The sequence below is a fragment of the Scyliorhinus canicula genome, chromosome 18 (genome assembly GCF_902713615.1).
Source record: "Scyliorhinus canicula chromosome 18, sScyCan1.1, whole genome shotgun sequence".
Taxonomy (NCBI): Eukaryota; Metazoa; Chordata; class Chondrichthyes; order Carcharhiniformes; family Scyliorhinidae; genus Scyliorhinus; species Scyliorhinus canicula.
In genome coordinates this window covers 11440051-11461117 of record NC_052163.1, presented here as the reverse complement: position 1 = coordinate 11461117, position 21067 = coordinate 11440051, and the positions used below count along the sequence as shown (strand labels likewise).

General features: G+C 49.2%; 1 protein-coding gene across 1 annotated transcript in view; it reads left to right on the top strand.

The window, feature by feature from the left end:
* LOC119953487 (glucagon receptor-like) overlaps positions 1–3414 on the top strand; it is a 150720-nt gene extending 147306 nt beyond the window's left edge. The window contains exon 15 of the transcript XR_005458033.1: positions 3382–3414. The gene's annotated coding sequence lies outside the window, so the exon portion shown is untranslated. The remainder of the gene's footprint in view (positions 1–3381) is intronic.
* The last annotated feature ends 17653 nt before the right edge of the window (positions 3415–21067 follow it).

Sequence of the window (21067 nt, the reverse complement as noted above, 5' to 3'; positions counted from 1 at the left end):
AGCCAACAGCAAAGTCCCAACCTCAGTCTATGAAGAGTATCCTGCCTGCTATATAGTGATGTTCCTTATTGCAATTATACAGGGCCTTGGTGAGGCCACGCTTGGGAGTATTGTGGGCAGTTTTGGTCTCCTTATCTGAGGAAGGATGTTCTTGCTCTCGAGGAAATTCAGCCAAGGTTTACCCGACTGATTACTGGGATGGCGGGACTGATGTTTGAGGAGAGAGTGAGTCGGTTAGGATTGTATTCATTGGAGTTCAGAGGAATGAAGGGGGAATCTCATAGAAACTTCTAACAGGGCTAGACAGGGCTAGATGCAGGAAGGATGTTCCCAATAGCGGGTCTGAGGTTGTGAGATAGACCAGTTAGGACTGAGATGAGGAGGAATTTCTTCACCCAGAGATTTGGATTTTGTTTATTGTCACATGAACCGAGGTACAGTGAAAAGTATTTTTCTGCGAGCAGCTCAACAGATCATTCAGTACATGAAAAGAAAAGGAAATAAAAGAAAATACATAATAGGGCAACACAAGGTACACAGTGTAACTACATAACACCGGCATCGCATCGGATGAAGCATACAGGGTATAGTGTTAATGAGGTCAGTCCATAAGAGGGTCGTTTAGGAGTCTGGTAACAGCGGGGAAGAAGACGTTTTTGAGTCTGTTCATGCGTGTTCGCAGACTTCTGTATCTCCTGCCCAATGGAAGAAGTTGGAAGAGTGAGTAAGCCGGGTGGGAGGGGTCTTTGATTATGCTTCCCGCTTTCCCCAGGCAGCGGGAGGTGCAGATGGAGTCAATGGATGGGAGGCAGGTTTGTGTGATGGACTAGGCAGTGTTCACGACTCTCTGAAGTTCCTTGCTGTCCTGGGCCGAGCAGTTGCCATACCAGGCTGTGACGCAGTCCGATAGGATGCTTTCTATGGTGCATCTGTAAAAGTTGGTAAGGGTTAATGTGGACATGCCGAATTTCCTTAGTTTCCTGAGGAAGTATAGGCACTATTGTGCTTTCTTGGTGGTAGCGTCGACGTGAGTGGGCCAGGACAGATATTTGGAGATGTGCCCCCTAGGAATTTGAAACTGCTAACCATCTCCACCTCGGCCCCGTTGATGCTGACAGGGGTGTGTACAGTACTTTGCTTCCTGAAGTCAATGACCAGCTCTTTAGGTTTGCTGGCATTGAGGGAGGGACTGTTGTTGCTGCATCACTCCACTAGGTTCTCTATCTCCCTCCTGTATTCTGACTCGTCGTTATTCGAGATCCGGCCCAGTATGATGAGTGGTGAGCCTGTGGAATTTGTGAAGACAGGAAGTAGTTGAGGTCAAAACATTTGATTTCAAGAAGCAGTTAGATATAGCACTTGGGCTGAAGGAGATCAAAGGATATGGGGAGAAAGCGGGATTAGATTATTGAGTTGGATGATGAGCCATGATCATAATGAATGGTGGAACAGGCTCAAAGGGCCAAATGGCCTCCGCCTGCTCCTGTATTTTCTATGTTTCTATGTTTCTGGTTCTGACAATAACTATCATTGTACACCCTGTCACATTATAGAATGATTTGTCCTTTAGACAATCTAGATGAAGCAGAAAGGATTGAAACCGAAAGCTGAAAGGGGAGGAAGCTCTTGCGAAACATAAACGTTAAGGGAGGGGGAGACGGTGGTTCTGTCATTGTCCCAGGATAATGCTCAGCGGACACCGGTTCGAATCCCACCATGGCAGTGGGTGGAATTTCAAATAAATTAATAAACTCTGGAATACAGAGTTAGTCTCAGTAATGGTGACCATGAACCTACCAACATGGGTAAAAAGCCACCTGGGAAGGAAATCGGCAATCCTTACCTGGTCTGGCCTACATGTGACTCGAGAATGTGGTTGGCTCTAAGCTTCCCTCTGAAATGGACGAGCAAGCCACTCAGTTCAAGGGCAATTAGGGATGGGCAACAAATGCTGGCCCAGCCAGCGACGCCCACATCCCATGAAAGATAACTCTTTGTAATTCTCTGTACTTTGGGCTTCCTCTGACAGGGAACCTTTACAACCTGTCAATCAGCTGGTCACTCTTGTCAATATCCCCATCCAGGTCTCAGTAATGGGTGGTCAGCAATGCCAAACGGCTTCCTGTCGGTCAGCAATGCCAACCGGCTTCCTGTCGGTCAGCAATGCCAAACGGCTTCCTGTCGGTCAGCAATGCCAAACGGCTTCCTGTCGGTCAGCAATGCCAAACGGCTTCCTGTCGGTCAGCAATGCCAAACGGCTTCCTGTCGGTCAGCAATGCCAAACGGCTTCCTGTCGGTCAGCAATGCCAAACGGCTTCCTGTCGGTCAGCAATGCCAACCGGCTTCCTGTCGGTCAGCAATGCCAAACGGCTTCCTGTCGGTCAGCAATGCCAAACGGCTTCCTGTCGGTCAGCAATGCCAAACGGCTTCCTGTCGGTCAGCAATGCCAAACGGCTTCCTGTCGGTCAGCAATGCCAAACGGCTTCCTGTCGGTCAGCAATGCCAACCGGCTTCCTGTCGGTCAGCAATGCCAAACGGCTTCCTGTCGGTCAGCAATGCCAAACGGCTTCCTGTCGGTCAGCAATGCCAAACGGCTTCCTGTCGGTCAGCAATGCCAAACGGCTTCCTGTCGGTCAGCAATGCCAAACGGCTTCCTGTCGGTCAGCAATGCCAAACGGCTTCCTGTCGGTCAGCAATGCCAAACGGCTTCCTGTCGGTCAGCAATGCCAAATGGCTTCCTGTCGGTCAGCAATGCCAAACGGCTTCCTGTCTTGCTCAAAGTGAAGGATTGCTCAGTCTGAAGGGTTGAAGGTCAATCATTGTAGGCCAGGGACAGAGACCATGAGCAAACTCAGGTAGCTGTCACGGAATCCTACAACCTGCCTCGATGATGCAATCCGGCCCCGAATCACCTACGGACATATTGAACTTTTAAATAAGACAGGCATGTTTATTAAAACAAAGGATATACTTGCAAAATCTGGCTGTGGCTGCAAAGTAACCATTTTTCTGGAATTCATCTTTGGATGATACTCAGTCCCAAGCCAGACAATGGAATATTGCACCCTTTTCCAGGCAGAGACATTTCAAGCCAATGGAGGCAATGCAAAAACTGAATTGTAATCTCCTGTGGAAATAATGGAAGCCGATTACCATCTCAGCAGGATTTATCTCCTGTCAGTTATATTCCAGACATGTTTGTGGTTTCCTCCTTCCAGGAATACAGAAGAAAAGGGGTTAAGAACGAACTGCAACTCTGGTCTTTGCTGGCCTGGTGTTCTAACTCAATGGTGCCAGTGTGTGTTGTGTTAGTCACAGCTGAAGAGCATCCTAGTCCCCCCTGCAATGGCAGGTAAAGTCTCTCCCTCTCTCTGATTGCAGGAAGCAGGTCACGTCAGCAAAGCCACAGTTGCAAAGGAAACTGGAGAAATCCTTTCAGCTGGCCTGCAGAACAAAGAATTTCCAAACCAGCTGCTCAACTGCCGAAGTCGGTGTTACTGGAATCCCCCAGCTTAATGGCCGCAACGTTTCACCATCTACTCCTCATGGACAAGCCAAAGATTGATTCAAATATCTTCTAAATTTTACGTTTGAACTCACTTCCCGTTTCTAATCTCGTGCATGGGTTTTTATTATTCTTCTCACATTTTTAGTAATTAATAAACTCACTCCTTCTTTAGTTTAAGAAAGCCTAAATTGGCCCCTTTTAAATTTGGACTGGGAAAAGGTATCCACAATGGGACGGATCTTTTTCAAATTAACCTTGTGATCGACTGAGAGGGTTGGTTAAAGGAGGGGAGCCAGTTCACCTCTCTTCACCTGGGGCATAACAATTTGGGAATCTTGCCTGGGGACCCGTCGTAACAAAACCAAAGAATAAGTAAATTGGATTGGATTTGTTTATTGTCACGTGTACCGAGGTACAGTGAAAAGTATTTTTCTGCAAGCAGCTCAACAGATCATTCAGTACATGGGTAGAAAAGGGAATTAAACAAAATTCAAGAAAATACAAGAAAATACATAATAGGGCAACACAAGATACACAATGTAACTACATAAGCATTGGCATCGGATGAAGCATACAGGGTGTAGTGTTAATGAGATCAGTCAATAAGAGGGTCATTTAGGAGTCTGGTGACAGTGGGGAAGAAGCTGTTTTTGAGTCTGTTTGTGCGTGTTCTCAGACTTCTGTATCTCCTGCCCGATGGAAGAAGTTGGAAGAGTGAGTAAGCCGGGTGGGAGGGGTCTTTGATTATGCAGCCAGCTTTCCCCAGGCAGCGGGAGGTGTAGATGGAGTTCATGGATGGGAGGCAGGTTCGTGTGATGGACTGGGCGGTATTCACGACTCTCTGAAGTTCCTTGCGGTCCTGGGCCGAGCAGTTGCCATACCAGGCTGTGATGCAGCCCGATAGGATGCTTTCTATAGTGCATCTGTAAAAGTTGGTAAGGGTTAATGTGGACATGCCGAATTTCCTTAGTTTCCTGAGGAAGTTTAGGCGCTGTTGTGCTTTCTTGGTGATAGCGTTGACGTGAGTGGACCAGGACAGATAACATGCATAAAATTCAGGCCATTTGTTGAGAACACAAATGCTCTTTTATATTCATAAATGGAATGGATATCAATTGTACCTGAGTGAATAGAAAGTATACACTGTACAGTCTGCTTCCAGTCCCCTGTTCACTAATGGCAACCACTGTAATTGGCTCATTACATTTTAATTCAATCGACACTCTGGCAGAGACATTCAAGGACCATTATAGGCTATGTGTCATTCAGCATGTTTAGAACTGAAACAGTATTTGTAATAATTTAGGTTTTGCCATATTATCCAAGTATTAAAAATGAGATCACATTCCTATATAGAGTCTAATTCTTACAGTGATACATGGGTGGGGCACCCTCAATTACGATGCGAGAGCGAGGTCGGTAATCAAAAGGCTTTAATCTACAGAGAACTGAACAGCATCCGAGAGAAGTGTGCTCACCACATGGAGCCTTATCCTATATACCGCTTCCTGGGGGCGTAACCAGAGGCGGAGTCCCCCAGGGTTCCAAGCCTCTTAAAGGGGCAAGGTATTAAAGGTCAGGTACCGTTTACGGCAGTTATCAATACCGTTCATCACAATGGGTCTAATGGCTTACGGTTACAACTGTGCTCTGCGTGTTTAAGTTGATATCTAATGCTGAATTTTGGATTTTGGTTTGCCAGCCCGTCAGCGCCGGCTCTAGGGTTGCTGGCGCCCCGGCCAAGCTGAACTTCGGCGCCCTTGAGGGGGGGCCGAGGAGGGGCGGGGGGGGGCGAGGCCGAGGAGGGGCGGACCCGAGGGGGGGGCGGACCCGAGGGGGGGGCGGGCCCGAAAGGGGGGGCGGACCCGAGGGCGGGGCTGGGGGGCGGACCCGAGAGGGGGGGCGGTCACGCGGGGGGGCGGACCCGCAGGGGGGGCAGACCCGAGGCCGGTGCGGGGGGGCGGACCCGAAGGGGGGGCGGACCCGGGGCTGGGGGCGGACCCGAGAGGGGGCGGACGCGGGGGGCGGACCCGAGGCCGGTGCGGGGGGGCTGACCCGAGGGGGGGCGGGGGGGACTGAGCGGGGGGGCGGACCGAGCCGGGGGCGGGCGGCCACCGCGCATGCGCTGGTTGGCACCGGCCCAACTGCGCATGCGAGGGACCCGAGTCTCTGGCGCCCCCGAGCACATGGCGCCCCGGGCGACTGCCCGAGTTGCCGGTGCCTTGAGCCGGCCCTGCAGCCCGTTGCTTCAGTCTATACCGGCACACAAAGGTTCCTCTGATGCCAGGTGCTTCCCAGGGTCCTGCCGTTGATCATTCTTCATTTGGGAAACCATGGGCTGGATTCTCCGTCGGCGGGATCCTCCATTTCGCCGGCAGCGCTCTCATGCCCGCGGATTTCCCGACGGCGTAGGGGTGCCCACAACGGGAAACCCCATTGGCCGGGACGGAGAATCCCACTGCCGGCGGGAACGCGCCACACCAGAAAACTGGTGCGGCGGAATGGAGAATCCCGCCCCATGTTCCTTCCCCGGAGCTGAGTCACACCTGATTTGCACTCACGCTTGGAGCACAAATCAGGAAGCCACTCCCAATCCTCTGCCAAGCAAATCTATATATGGCAAGGATTACAAGGGGTTCCCTGTGCCACTTTCAGCGGGTGACCCAATAGAGAGATCTGGTGGCTGGGCCCCCCTTTACCCCGTGACGAAAATCAGCACCCTCCCCCACCCTCGGGATTTTCTGAGTCCCCGCCACTGTACAAGGGTGTCCCAAGCCCCCCCCCCCCCCCACCGAACCCACACCCTCTAATTACAGAGACCCTTCATCAGGGGCCCACCTGATTGGCGAGACCCCCACCAGAGACCCAGTAATTAGCGACACCCCCACCAGAGACCCAGTAATTAGCGAGACCCCCACCAGAGACCCAGTAATTAGCGAGACCCCCACCAGAGACCCTGTAACTAGCGAGACCCCCACCAGAGACCCAGTAATTAGCGAGACCCCCACCAGAGACTCCTAATTAGAGAGACCCCACCAGAGACTCTGTAATTAGCGAGACCCCCACCAGAGACCCTGTAACTAGCGAGACCCCCACCAGAGACCCTGTAATTAGCGAGACCCCCACCAGAGACCCTGTAACTAGCGAGACCCCCACCAGAGACCCAGTAATTAGCGAGACCCCCACCAGAGACTCCTAATTAGAGAGACCCCACCAGAGACTCTGTAATTAGCGAGACCCCCACCAGAGACCCTGTAACTAGCGAGACCCCCACCAGAGACCCTGTAATTAGCGAGACCCCCACCAGAGACCCTGTAATTAGCGAGACCCCCACCAGAGACCCAGTAATTAGCGAGACCCCCACCAGAGACCCAGTAATTAGCGAGACCCCCACCAGAGACCCTGTAACTAGCGAGACCCCCACCAGAGACTCCTAATTAGAGAGACACCCACCAGAGACCCTGTAATTAGCGAGACCCCCACCAGAGACCCAGTAATTAGCGAGACCCCCACCAGAGACCCAGTAATTAGCGAGACCCCCACCAGAGACCCTGTAACTAGCGAGACCCCCACCAGAGACTCCTAATTAGAGAGACCCTCACCAGAGACCCTGTAATTAGCGAGACCCCCACCAGAGACCCTGTAATTAGCGAGACCCCCACCAGAGACCCAGTAATTAGCGAGACCCCCACCAGAGACCCAGTAATTAGCGAGACCCCCACCAGAGACCCTGTAACTAGCGAGACCCCCACCAGAGACTCCTAATTAGAGAGACCCCCACCAGAGACCCTGTAATAAGCGAGACCCCCACCAGAGACCCTGTAATTAGCGAGACCCCCACCAGAGACCCTGTAATTAGCAAGACCCCCACCAGAGACCCAGTAATTTGCGAGACCCCCACCAGAGACCCAGTAATTAGCGAGACCCCCACCAGAGACCCAGTAATTAGCGAGACCCCCACCAGAGACCCTGTAATTAGCGAGACCCCCACCAGAGATTCCCCATAAGAGAGACCCCAATCTGGAAGCTAGAGAGTAGCCCAGGCAGAGGCACTGAAAATAATCACTGCTTTAAAACTCGCCTGAGCAATAGTGAGCAATACAGCTGCTGGCTCAGGTAGAGGAAGCAGCACCTGCCCATTCACATCAGCCGGGTTTAAACCCCCTTAGGGGCGGAATTCAACCAAACAATCTTTAAGTTTCATTTTGGGAGAGTTTGTCAGGTTGTTTCCCGCTGGCTTATTGGTAATATCCACACGGGTAACCACCCCCTTTTAGGCACATTTAACAGAAATGAAATAGAGACGTGTGACGAGCGCAGTTCCCTGGGTGTCTCCCGGCGCTCGAAGCACCGAGAAAGACCCCACTATCTAACGGGACACTGTTTTATTTCGGGGTCTCAGCAGGGAACGTCTCATTTCCTGGCACTGAGGGGCCCTGCTCGCCAGTACAGGGAGAGATCGGCTGCCATTTTTAAATGGTGGCCCAATCTCAAGACCGCACAGCGTGATCCACGGATCCCTCCAACGCCCCAGCCCACCTTTAAGGGGGTCATCGAGCGCCCCCCCCGCACCCCACCTAATAAGGGCAGGGTACCTCCGGGCCCGATCCCCGGCATGGCCAAAATGCCACCTGGGCACCTTGGCATTGCCAGCCTGGCGCTGTGACAGGTCCCCTGCCAGGGTAGCATTGTGACCTGGGCAGCCTAACAGTGCCAGGCTGGGTGACACTGCCAGGGGGCCCAGGTGGCACTGCCAAGGTGCTAAGCTGGCAATGCCAGTGTGCATGGGCAGCATTTGGGGTGCCTGGCACTGCCGGCGTTCCAGGTGGCAATGCCGGGTGGCCTGTAATTCCCTGTTTTCTCTCTCCCTCCTTTCTCAATTAGTGGGATGACATTGGTTCAGACACAGGCACCTGCCCCCAACAATGCGCTGAATATTTTAACCTCTTTTGCGAGTGCTGGGGATACCAATCTGGCTTGGGGATGGTGGTGCACACAGAAGTATTAGAGAGCTAGATAATTAGGGTGCGATTCTCCGTTTCTGGGACTAAGTGTTGACGCCAACGCAGAATCTGTGGACTTTCACGACAGAAAACCCGGCTCTGCAGCTGGACATTCTGCTACTGTTGGAGGCTGGCACCGGTACCAGGTGCAACACAACCTGGACTGATTCTGCTACCGTTGGAGGCTGGCACCGGTACCACGTGCAACACAACCTGGACTGATTCTGCTACCGTTGGAGGCTGGCACCGGTACCACGTGCAACACAACCTGGACTGATTCTGCTACCGTTGGAGGCTGGCACCGGGTACCGCGTGCAACACAACCGATTCCAATGAAAAACGGTGCGTCATTCGCTGGGTCCGTGATCGACACTCGGGAGGCAGACAAGCTGCAGCCTCACATACACATTACACTCCCCCCCCCCCACACACACCATCCCAGCCAACAAGGTGGCACTGGTTGTGTTGGAGCGCACTGGGGCCAGACACCTATCTTACCCGTGGCACTAGGTTCAAAGTGGGTTGTTAGCGGTGTGCGCAGCTGCATGGCTGCATTGCCGGCTGCGGCAATGTTGTTCCGTGCCCGTCCACCCTGACCAGACAGCCCACCTCCAGGCCACCCCCCACTACTCCCCCCGGCCCTGGCTGCAGCCCCCCTGGCCAGCGGTACAGCTATCAGCACACTATGGCGATATTGGACACTTTCCATACCCCCCCTCTCCAATCCTCAGCAGCCACCACTCCGGTTTCCCGATTTTTAAAAGCACAAGTTGACCGCGTCGCCGGGAACTCAGCCCATCGGAGACAGAGAATCACGGAGGCCCCGGAGAATACAGGGCCGGGCCTGCTAATGATCTGTAAACAGTATCTATTGTCCGTGCGTTCCGGAACGCATTGACGCTGCTGTCGAGGTGCTGGAGCATTGCGATTTGGCATCAAACCCCCGCATGCCAAGATTTCGGCCCCCAAACTGATTCAGCGCCAATCGCCTTTCCCGATTTTACCGACGGCTAACGGAGAATCCTGCCCTGAGGATTAGCCCAGACCCCTCACACACTCTCGCTGTCAGTAAGCATTCCCATTCAGTGGCACAATCATTGGACATCCTTAATTAAACACCAGAAATAGAAAAATAAAAAAATGTTGTTCTTCAAGTTAGTCAGAAAACTTTTGTCGGGGGAGGGGGGTGGGGGGCACGGTTTATGAACCAAGTCCGTAAGGGTGGGATTGCCCCGATAAGCGGTACCCAATTCGGTTGGTAAGGAGAGGGCCTTCTCGGAGGAAAGGCCTAAACCTTCAGTGGGGCATTAATGAGCCTCTGTCACAACAGAAGAGGAACAACTTGAACTGAGCAACAGCCTCTTGAAATGTCTCTTGTACGTCAGTGGACTTGAAATCCCAAGAGGAGCGCAGTCAATTACCAGCTCACACCAACCCTTGTCAAACATAAATGTATTATTTTACATTGCCAAGTCTGAAGGGTTTAATTATTAAATACCATGGAAACTCCAGATTGCACCCATGGGTAATGAGAGGGGCTATGAGTTCAGCTACAGAGCCACAGCAAACCTGGAGGGGAGGGAGTAGAGTCACCATCAAATCACAAAGCCTTCGGAACGTAAACAAAAATAAACACCACCAAACACTGATGTTTGGACCATGTGTAACTGCCGCCAGTTCGCCCCGGCTACCACTGCTGGTGAGGTGGGAGAATCTTTTTTTCCAGAAATTTTTATTAAGGTATTTGCAAGTTTTTATAATAATGACAATAAAAATAACAATGACATAAACATTGTACAATAAACATTCCCCCCCCCCCCACCCCATCCCAATCTTCACACAGCCCAACCATAAGACAACAGTCCGGCCCTCTCCCCCCCCCCCCCCCCCCTTTGGAATTCTGTATCTGCTGACATTTTAATTTTCCCCGAGAAAGTCGATGAACGGTTGCCACCTCCGGGTGGACCTGACCATTGACCCTCTTAAGGCGAACTTTATTTTCATGAGACTGAGAAACCCAGCCATGTCACTAACCCAGGCCTCTACACTCGGGGGCTTTGAGTCCCTCCACATTAACCAGATCCATCTCCGGCCTCCCAGGGAGGCAAAGGCCAAGACATTGGCCTCTTTCGCCCCCTGAACCCCCGGATCTTCCGACACTCCAAAGATCGCCACCTCCAGACTCGGCACCACCCGTGTTTTTAGCACCGTGGACATTGCCTTAGCTAAACCCTGCCAAAACCTTCTAAGCTCCGGGCATGCCCAAAACACGTGGACATGATTTGCTGGACTTCCCGCACACCTGTCCTCTACCCCAAAAAACGTGCTCATCCAGGCCACCGTCATGTGTGCCCGGTGGGCTACTTTGAACTGTATCAGGCTAAGCCTGGCACACGATGAGGATGTATTAACCCTGCTTAGGGTATCCACCCACAGACTCGCCTCTATCTCTCCTCCTAGCTTGTCCTCCCACTTGCCCTTAAGCTCCTCCACCGGAGTTTCCTCTGCCTCTGAAAGCTCCTGGTAAATATCCAATACCTACCCCTCTCCCACCCAGGTACTGGAGACGATTCTGTCCTGTATCCCCCATGGCGGCAGCAGGTCGGAGAATTTGTTGATGCTCAACTGGTTTGGCCGCATTATAGAACATAGAACATTACAGCGCAGTACAGGCCCTTCGGCCCTCGATGTTGCGCCGATCTGTGAAACCCCTCTAAAGCCCATCTACACTATTCCCTTATCGTCCATATGCCTATCCAATGGCCATTTGAATGCGTTTAGTGTTGGCGAGTCTACTACTGTTGTAGGCAGGGCATTCCACGCCCTTACTACTCTCTGAGTGAATAATCTACCTCTGACATCTGTCCTATATCTATCTCCCCTCAATTTAAAGCTATGTCCCCTCGTGCTGGACATCACCATCCGAGGAAAAAGGCTCTTAATGTCCACCCTATCTAATCGTCTGATCATCTTCTATGCCTCAATTAAGTCACCTCTTAACCTTCTTCTCTCTAACGAAAACAGCCTCAAGTCCTTCAGTCTTTCCTCATAAGATCTTCCCTCCATACCAGGCAACATCCTTGTAAATCTCCTCTGTACCCTTTCCAATGCTTCAACATCCTTCCTATAATGTGGCGACCAGAACTGCACGTAATACTCCAAATACGGCCGCACCAGAGTTTTGTACAACTGCAACATGACCTCATGGCTTCGAAACTCAATTCCTCTACCAATAAAAGCTAACACACCGTGCACCTTCTTAACAACCCTCTCAACCTGGGTGGCAACTTTCAGGGATCTATGGACATGGACACCGAGATCTCTCTGCTCGTCCACACTACCAAGAATCTTACCATTAGCCCAGTACTCTGTCTTCCTGTTATTCCTTCCAAAATGAATCACCTCACACTTTTCTGCATTAAACTCCATTTGCCATCTGTCAGCCCAGCTCTGCAGCTTATCTATGTCCCTCTGTAACCTGCAACATCCTTCCGCACTGTCCACAACTCCACCGACTTTAGTGTCATCTGCAAATTTACTCACCCATCCTTCTACGCCCTCCTCCAGGTCATTTATAAAATGACAAACAGCAGCCGCCCCAAAACAGAGCCTTGTGGTACACCACTAGTAACCCAGCTTCCTTGACCATCAAGTCCTCGAGCGGGACTCGAACCTGGATCATGTGGCTCAGAGACAGGCACACTACCCACTGCGCCACTAGACTGTGTAAACTGATTGGAATTTTTAATTTGATCTCAAAATTGACTTATGACATGTGTTATTTGCAATTATAAGTTACAAACAAAAGAATGCACCGTTCCCAAAATCGTGCTGTAATTTTACTGTTAATTGCTGCCAACATTTCAACCTCTCCTCAGAGATCTCACACAAGAGGCTGTTCTCCAGAAATGTAAAATTGGCTGGGATGCTGCCGGAGGTTCCTTGGGGTAAGGTAGAGTTGGGGGCAGAGGGCAGAGGGTTTTACTCTGATACCAGCTGCTGTGCTGTATCCCATCTTGGGAGCACCGGAAATGAAAAATGCTCCAAAATCCCCAGCACCCAAAACTTCACCCACTTAGAAAACATGGGCAACATCAGGTGTGAGGCCTCACCCACACCTCCCTCAAAGAGATTGAAATCTCGATGGGATTTAGAGAATGATTGGGGTCTAATCGCTTATTCATTGCTCACAAGTGTAGCCACCTGGGATGACCACTTACAAAAGAAACATGGACACTTGCAAAGACTCAAGGGAAATATGGCCAATACAGGATTCAGGCAAACTCAGAGCCTAAATGTATATTTGCTAACAGAGACCCAGACAGTATCGAAACCCCTAGCCGATTGGCATTTTAATGGCCCATTTCCCCAGGACAAAGGACTTGTACTCAGGTATCAGATACAGATCCAGACACATCGGCGCCACTCCCTTCACCCAGGAAGCCCAAACAGCCAAGGTCAATGACCGCTCAGGACACGCCCAGCCATCAAGGCACCCGCCCCTTTATTGGCTCAAACCAAAGGCAGTGATCGAAGCCGAATTATTGGGTCCAAAGCTAAGGACGGCCCAAAAGAGCGGAAAACCCCCGAACGATAAGGAGAGACACTGCCATGTGTTCGATCTCTTTTGGCCCTGGCACACCGGCACTCTTCGGCCCAGCCTATACCTGAAGCCAACTGCAGCAGCATGGCGAGAAGCAAGTTCAAGACCAACGATCGCTACCAGATGGATGAGCCCAGCAGAACCGAAGTTACTTCTCCAGACCCAGCCAATCCAGATCCGAACAAAGGCCTTGTTCCTGTGCCAAAGCCGGGTGAATTAAGTTAAGTACAGGTTGTTGTAGCGTTAGGTATAATTTAGTTTGTAGTGTTTATGTTGCATGTGTGAGTTAATCTTGTGTGTAACTAAACTATTATTGAACTTGAACAAACTGACTGGTTGTTGGGTCTTTGATCGATATCCGGTTGAACCTTGTGGTGGTATCATTTGGTACCTGGCGACTCTGAAAGCAACATCCTCATTAATAACGGTCAGACTAATATCTGACTAAAGTAGATACCCCAGAATTGGCAACATTATTGGTGATGCTGGTGGGATAGTTTTCCACTCATTAAAAGAGCAACATTATTGGCGTCTCCGAGCCAAATTGGTAACACAAGGAAATCCGAAAAGGATGGAATAGCCAAACGAACAGCTCTCAGCGTCTCCCCTCTCCTTCCTTCCCCATTCCCGCCAATTGAAGTACTATCCATTCCCATTCATCAGCAGCAGAGTGTGTTAAAGTCCATGAGAGCTCCAGATGTCATTTCTAAGTCTGGCTCTAAGTGCTTAGCATACCCAAAGGGCCTTTTTCAGGCTAATGAACGGAGCTGTGAGCTGGAAAAAACAGCATTCTTCATCCTGTCAATGAACAGCAGTAACCCCTTTATATTAGCCATCAGATAGAGCTGAAATGATGTTTCAGGGAGCGAGGTCTTGTGGTTGAAGTATTCTCAGACCATGAATCAATTCAGGTCTTTCATTTCTACATTAAAGAGAAATGATGATCATCGAAACCCGTAGGTTCAGTTCAGGCGATGCATTCTTCAATGCCGTTGAACATACTCTGATGGCACGTAGCCAGAGATATTTCCTTCCTGGTTGTCAGCGTCAATCAGGATAACATGTCTATCCCTCATCTCCCTGATTCTTTCAATTGGTGATTTTCATCATTTCAGTTACTAGCCGACCATGTTGTCATTCTATCCCAGTAAGAAGTCTTACAACACCAGGTTAAAGTCCAAAAGCTCCGAAAGTTCGTGTTTGAATCAAACCTGTTGGACTTTAACCTGGTGTTGTAAGACTTCTTACTGTGCTCACCCCAATCCAACACCGGCATCTCCACATCATCCTATCCCAGCAGCAAGGCCACTCCCTAAAATCTAAACCCTGTTATACGGACAATCTAGACCCTGTTATACGGACAATCTAGACCCTGTTACACAGACAATCTAGACCCTGTTATACAGACAACCTAGACCCTGTTATACAGACAATCTAGACCCTGTTATACAGGCAATCTAGATCCTGTTATACAGACAATCTAGGCCCTGTTATACAGACAATCTAGACCCTGTTATACGGACAATCTAGACCCTGTTATACAGACAATCTAGACCCTGTTACACAGACAATCTAGACCCTGTTATACAGACAATCTAGACCCTGTTATACAGACAATCTAGACCCTGTTATACAGACAATCTAGACCCTGTTATACAGACAATCTAGACCCTGTTATACAGACAATCTAGACCCTGTTATACAGACAATCTAGACCCTGTTATACAGACAATCTAGACCCTGTTATACAGACAATCTAGACCCTGTTATACGGACAACCTAGACCCTGTTATACAGACAATCTAGACCCTGTTATACGGACAACCTAGACCCTGTTATACGGACAATCTAGACCCTGTTATACGGACAATCTAGACCCTGTTATACGGACAACCTAGACCCTGTTATACGGACAATCTAGACCCTGTTCTACAGACAATCTAGACCCTGTTATACGGACAATCTAGACCCTGTTATACGGACAATCTAGACCCTGTTATACGGACAATCTAGACCCTGTTATACAGACAATCTAGACCCTGTTATACAGACAATCTAGACCCTGTTATACAGACAATCTAGACCCTGTTATACAGACAATCTAGACCCTGTTATACAGACAATCTAGACCCTGTTATACGGACAACCTAGACCCTGTTATACGGACAATCTAGACCCTGTTCTACAGACAATCTAGACCCTGTTATACGGACAATCTAGACCCTGTTATACGGACAATCTAGACCCTGTTATACGGACAATCTAGACCCTGTTATACGGACAATCTAGACCCTGTTACACAGACAATCTAGACCCTGTTATACAGACAATCTAGACCCTGTTATACAGGCAATCTAGATCCTGTTATACAGACAATCTAGGCCCTGTTATACAGACAATCTAGACCCTGTTACACAGACAATCTAGACCCTGTTACACAGACAATCTAGACCCTGTTATACAGACAATCTAGACCCTGTTATACAGACAACCTAGACCCTGTTATACAGACAATCTAGACCCTGTTATACAGGCAATCTAGACCCTGTTATACGGACAATCTAGACCCTGTTACACAGACAATCTAGACCCTGTTATACAGACAATCTAGACCCTGTTATACGGACAATCTAGACCCTGTTATACAGACAATCTAGACCCTGTTATACAGACAATCTAGACCCTGTTATACAGACAATCTAGACCCTGTTATACAGACAATCTAGACCCTGTTATACGGACAACCTAGACCCTGTTATACAGACAATCTAGACCCTGTTATACAGACAATCTAGACCCTGTTATACAGACAATCTAGACCCTGTTATACAGACAATCTAGACCCTGTTATACGGACAACCTAGACCCTGTTATACGGACAATCTAGACCCTGTTATACAGACAATCTAGACCCTGTTATACGGACAATCTAGACCCTGTTATACGGACAATCTAGACCCTGTTATACGGACAATCTAGACCCTGTTATACGGACAATCTAGACCCTGTTATACGGACAATCTAAACCCAGTTATACGGACAATCTAGACCCTGTTATACGGACAATCTAGACCCTGTTATACAGACAATCTAGACCCTGTTATACAGACAATCTAGACCCTGTTATACAGACAACCTAGACCCTGTTATACGGACAATCTAGACCCTGTTATACGGACAATCTAGACCCTGTTATACGGACAATCTAGACCCTGTTATACAGACAATCTAGACCCTGTTATACAGACAATCTAGACCCTGTTATACAGACAATCTAGGCCCTGTTATACAGACAATCTAGGCCATGTTATATGGACAATCTAGACCCTGTTATACAGACAATCTCGACCCTGTTATACAGACAATCTAGACCCTGTTATACAGACAATCTAGGCCATGTTATATGGACAATCTAGACCCTGTTATACAGACAATCTAGACCCTGTTATACAGACAATCTAGACCCTGTTATACAGACAATCTAGACCCTGTTATACAGACAATCTAGGCCATGTTATATGGACAATCTAGACCCTGTTATACAGACAATCTAGACCCCGTTATACAGACAATCTAGACCCTGTTATACAGACAATCTAGACCCTGTTATATGGACAATCTAGACCCTGTTATACAGACAATCTAGACCCTGTTATACAGACAATCTAGACCCTGTTATACAGACAATCTAGACCCTGTTATCTGGATAATCTAGACTGTGTTGTGGAGCTGACACGTTTCATTGCTTCAGGACTGAATGGCCAGTCTCAGTCTTGTTTCCATCATCCATAAAGTTTAGAATTACTCCTTTTAACGAGCAGCATGCCCATTGACTTGTTCATTGTGTGAGACAAAGAATTAATGACTAATTTTTATTGGCTCTCAGGGTTAACACAACATTCAGCCACAATGACACATAATTTGTATTTAAAGTTTTACAGGTTCCACGATTGTTAGTGAACAGAGTGCATGATGGCAGATTTATAGACAGCCCACACTCCAGCGCAGCACACATGGGAAATCCGGGAATAAAATCCGCACATCCCAACATGTAGTTGGCATTCCCGTTGCGTAATTGGGAAGGGCTGTCATTGACTGAGGGCGTGGCAATCGTTATTGGATGGTTTGAGTATTCTGCCCATTGGTGGGATTGGACTAGCCTGGGTTGTAACGAATGTTGGCAGAACATCAAGTTTATTCTTCGAAGTGGCCAATCCTGATTGACCTGGAATCTCCACAAATGAAAGGATTAATCTCCAGTACACAGCCAAAAGCAACCCGGGAAAATACTGCTTTCATTTCAGTTTTTTTGAAGACTTTCATTTATTGGTTCCAATAACATAGGTCAGGGAGTGGGGAGAAAGGGCTGTTTGGCTGACAGTCAAGAATCATCCAATCACGTCACTAAGAGACTGTATGCTTTCTGATTGGTTGGGAGGGTAGGCACCATCAGGAGAGGCTGGTTGAGTGGCCAATGGGGAAGTGCAAACGGGGACAGTTGGAAATCATGTGATCACAGCTTCTGGAACACACCCAACAGAATTTGACAACCCTTTTCCATAGAATCCCTAAAGTGCAGAAGGATGCCATTCGGCCCATCGAGTCTGCACCGAACCTCCAAAAGAGCACCCTACCTAGGCCCACATGCCCGCTCTATCCCGTAACCCTGCACATTGATTATGACCAAACCACCTGACCTACATATCTTTGGTCTGTGGGAAGAAACCGGAGCACCCGGGAGAAAGTGCAAACTCCACACAGACAGTCACCCGAGGCCGGAATCGAACCCGGGTCCTTGGCGCTGAGAGGCAGCAATGCTAACCACTGTGCTACCGTGCAACACAGGCACACAGAAACACATACATATGGAAATGCAAATACAGAAATTTGCACGCGCAGACACAGCCACATACGCAAACATACCCATAAACACTCACACATCGGCACGCACCCAAACACACAAAAACACACACACAGACACACACACAGACACACAGATACAAACACACAACACAAACACACACACAGACACACACACACAACACAAACACACACACAGACACACAGATACACACACACAACACAAACACACACACACACACACACAGATACACACACACAACACAAACACACACACACACAACACAAACACACACACACACAACACAAACACACACACAGATACACACACACAACACAAACACACTCATGCACAGATACATACACCGAGAGACACAAACAAATACAGAGATACTCAAACGCACACAAACACGCAGATACATTCAGGCAAATATACACAGATACACAAACACACACACACAAACACACACACATAGATATGCAGAAACACACACAGACACACACACACAAACACACACAGACAGTGGGGAGGTGGTGGCGAAGTGGCATTGTCACTGGACTGATAATCCACAGACCCAGGGAAATGCTCTGGGGACCCGGGTTCAGATCCCACCACGGCAGACGGTGAAATTTGAATTCAATAAAACAAATCTGGACTGAAAAGTCCAAAGATGAGCATGAAACCTGGTTCACTAATGCCCTTTAGGGAAGGAAATCTGCCAACCTCACCCAGTCTGGCCCACAGCTGACTCCAGACCCACAGTAATGTGGTTGACTCTTAACTGCCCTCAGGGATGGGGAAAGGGATGGGCAACAAATGCCGGCTCCTGAGCAGATGTGTGAGGGGAACTCAGGGAGGGGAAGAAAACGGATGGGGAAAATTGATTTGGATTGAATGAAAATGAGGAAGGTTCAGTAACAGCGGGAGATCCACTCCAATACGTGCTGCCCCTGCAGATTACAGAGTTGCCAACTGTAATTAAATACAGAGCTGGAGGTCCCATCACACGCTTTGCCCCCCCACCCTTCTAACCATTAGCTGGCCGACACATCCATCCTTGTGACGTGCTGCCTTCTGCACCAAGTAGAACCGTTTTCAATATTTTCACATCTGGCAAAGAGAAATGTTGAAGGAAACTTTAAGAACAATCTTTTTCGAATGTCCCGATGATTTTCCTCCCGGGTCGCACACAGCAGTGTCTTGGAGGTTGATCAAAATTCCTGGAGAGTCCGGGCCGACCCTGGAGTGTTGGCAACAGCAGGAATCGGGTAGGAGAATGGGCAGATTTCCTTCCCTAAGGCAGCATGGTAGCACAGTGGTTAGCACTGTTACTTCACAGCTCCAGGGTCCCAGGTTCGATTCCCGGCTTGGGTCACCGTCTGTGCGGAGTCTGCACGTTCTCCCCGTGTGTGCGTGGGTTTCCTCCGGGTGCTCCAGATCCCCCCCACAGTCCAAAGATGTGCAGGTTAGGTGGACTGGCCGTGCTAAATCGCCCTTAGTGTCCAAAAAGTTGAGGTGGGATTACTGGGTTACAGTTACGGGGATAGGGTGGAGGTGTGGGCTTGGGTAGGGTGTTCTACCCAAGGGCCGGTGCAGTCTCAATGGGCCGAATGGCCTCCTTCTGCACTGTAAATTCTATGTCCATGTCATGAGGGAACCGGATGCGTTTTTACGACAATCGATTCATGGTCACTTTTATACTTTTTAATTCCATATTTTTATTGAATCCAAATTTCACCATCTGCCAAGGGGGGATTGGAATCCAGTCCCCCAAACGTTGACTCGGGGTCTCTGGATTACTAGTCCAGCGACAATACCACTGTGCCACTGCGTCCCTGGGGACTCTTTAGTGGCCACAGGGGAGCCCAAACGAGAGGTTTATTTCAAGATAAACTCTCGACACAGTACACTCCAGGTCCTGGTCCAGGGGCTGGTTTAGCACACTGGGCTAAATCGCTGGCTTAGAAAGCAGACCAAGGCAGGCCAGCAGCACGGTTCAATTCCCGTACCAGCCTCCCCGAACAGGCGCCGGAATGTGGCAACTAGGGGCGTTTCACAGTAACTTCATTGAAGCCTACTCGTGACAATAAGTGATTTTCATTTTCATTTCCCAGCCGCGACTACCCATGCTCAGCTCTCACCTGGCCTGGCTTTTATTGCCAGAGTCCATTTACCCCGCTGATGGCCCCCCCCCCCCCCGTCCCTCAACAGGATGCTCGTATTGTGCGAGCCAACTCCGTAGGCCTCGAGCAGGATATAACAGGCCCCAATGCACATTTCAGTCACACACTGAAAGTGACCAGGGTGATCCTTATATCCTTCACAATCTCTACTTGGATAGCTCAATTATCTGAGCTAAAAACATCCCACCATGTGTAATGTTCTTGTCGGATGGCCTGATTTATATTACAAGAACACTTGTTGCTAAAGCTATGAACTATTTATTAACATTAACTGTGGGTCAAATACGGGCAGCGCTGTGGCGCAGTGGTTAGCACTGATGTCTCACGGCACTGAGGTCCCAGATTTGATCCCGGCACTGGGTCACTGTCCGTGTGGAGTTTGCACATTCTCCCTGTGTTTGTGTGGGTTTTGCCCCCACAACCCAACGATGTGCAGGGTAGGTGGATTGGCCATGCTAAATTGCCCCTTAATTGGAAAAATTGAATTGGGTACTCTAAATTTTAAAAAACTGTGGGTCAAATATATAGAAAACAACACATGAATTACAGTATGATCATGCACAAGCAATCTCTCCCCCAGCTCCCCAGTCAATCTGAGGTCACCTGACTCTAACATTCACTTATCTACTAATGAGACTACTAGTAGTCGGTGAATTACAACACAACCATGATATCACCACACAATGCTTCACAGAAATGATATCAAAAACATAATGGACACTGAGCCACTTAAGGGGCTGGTTTAGCTCACTGGGCTAAATCGCTGGCTTTTAAAGCAGACCAAGCAGGACAGCAGCACGGTTCGATTCCCGTACCAGCCTCCTCGGACAGGCGCCGGAATGTGGCGACTAGGGGCTTTTCACAGTAACTTCATTGAAGCCTACTCGTGACAATAAGTGATTTTCATTT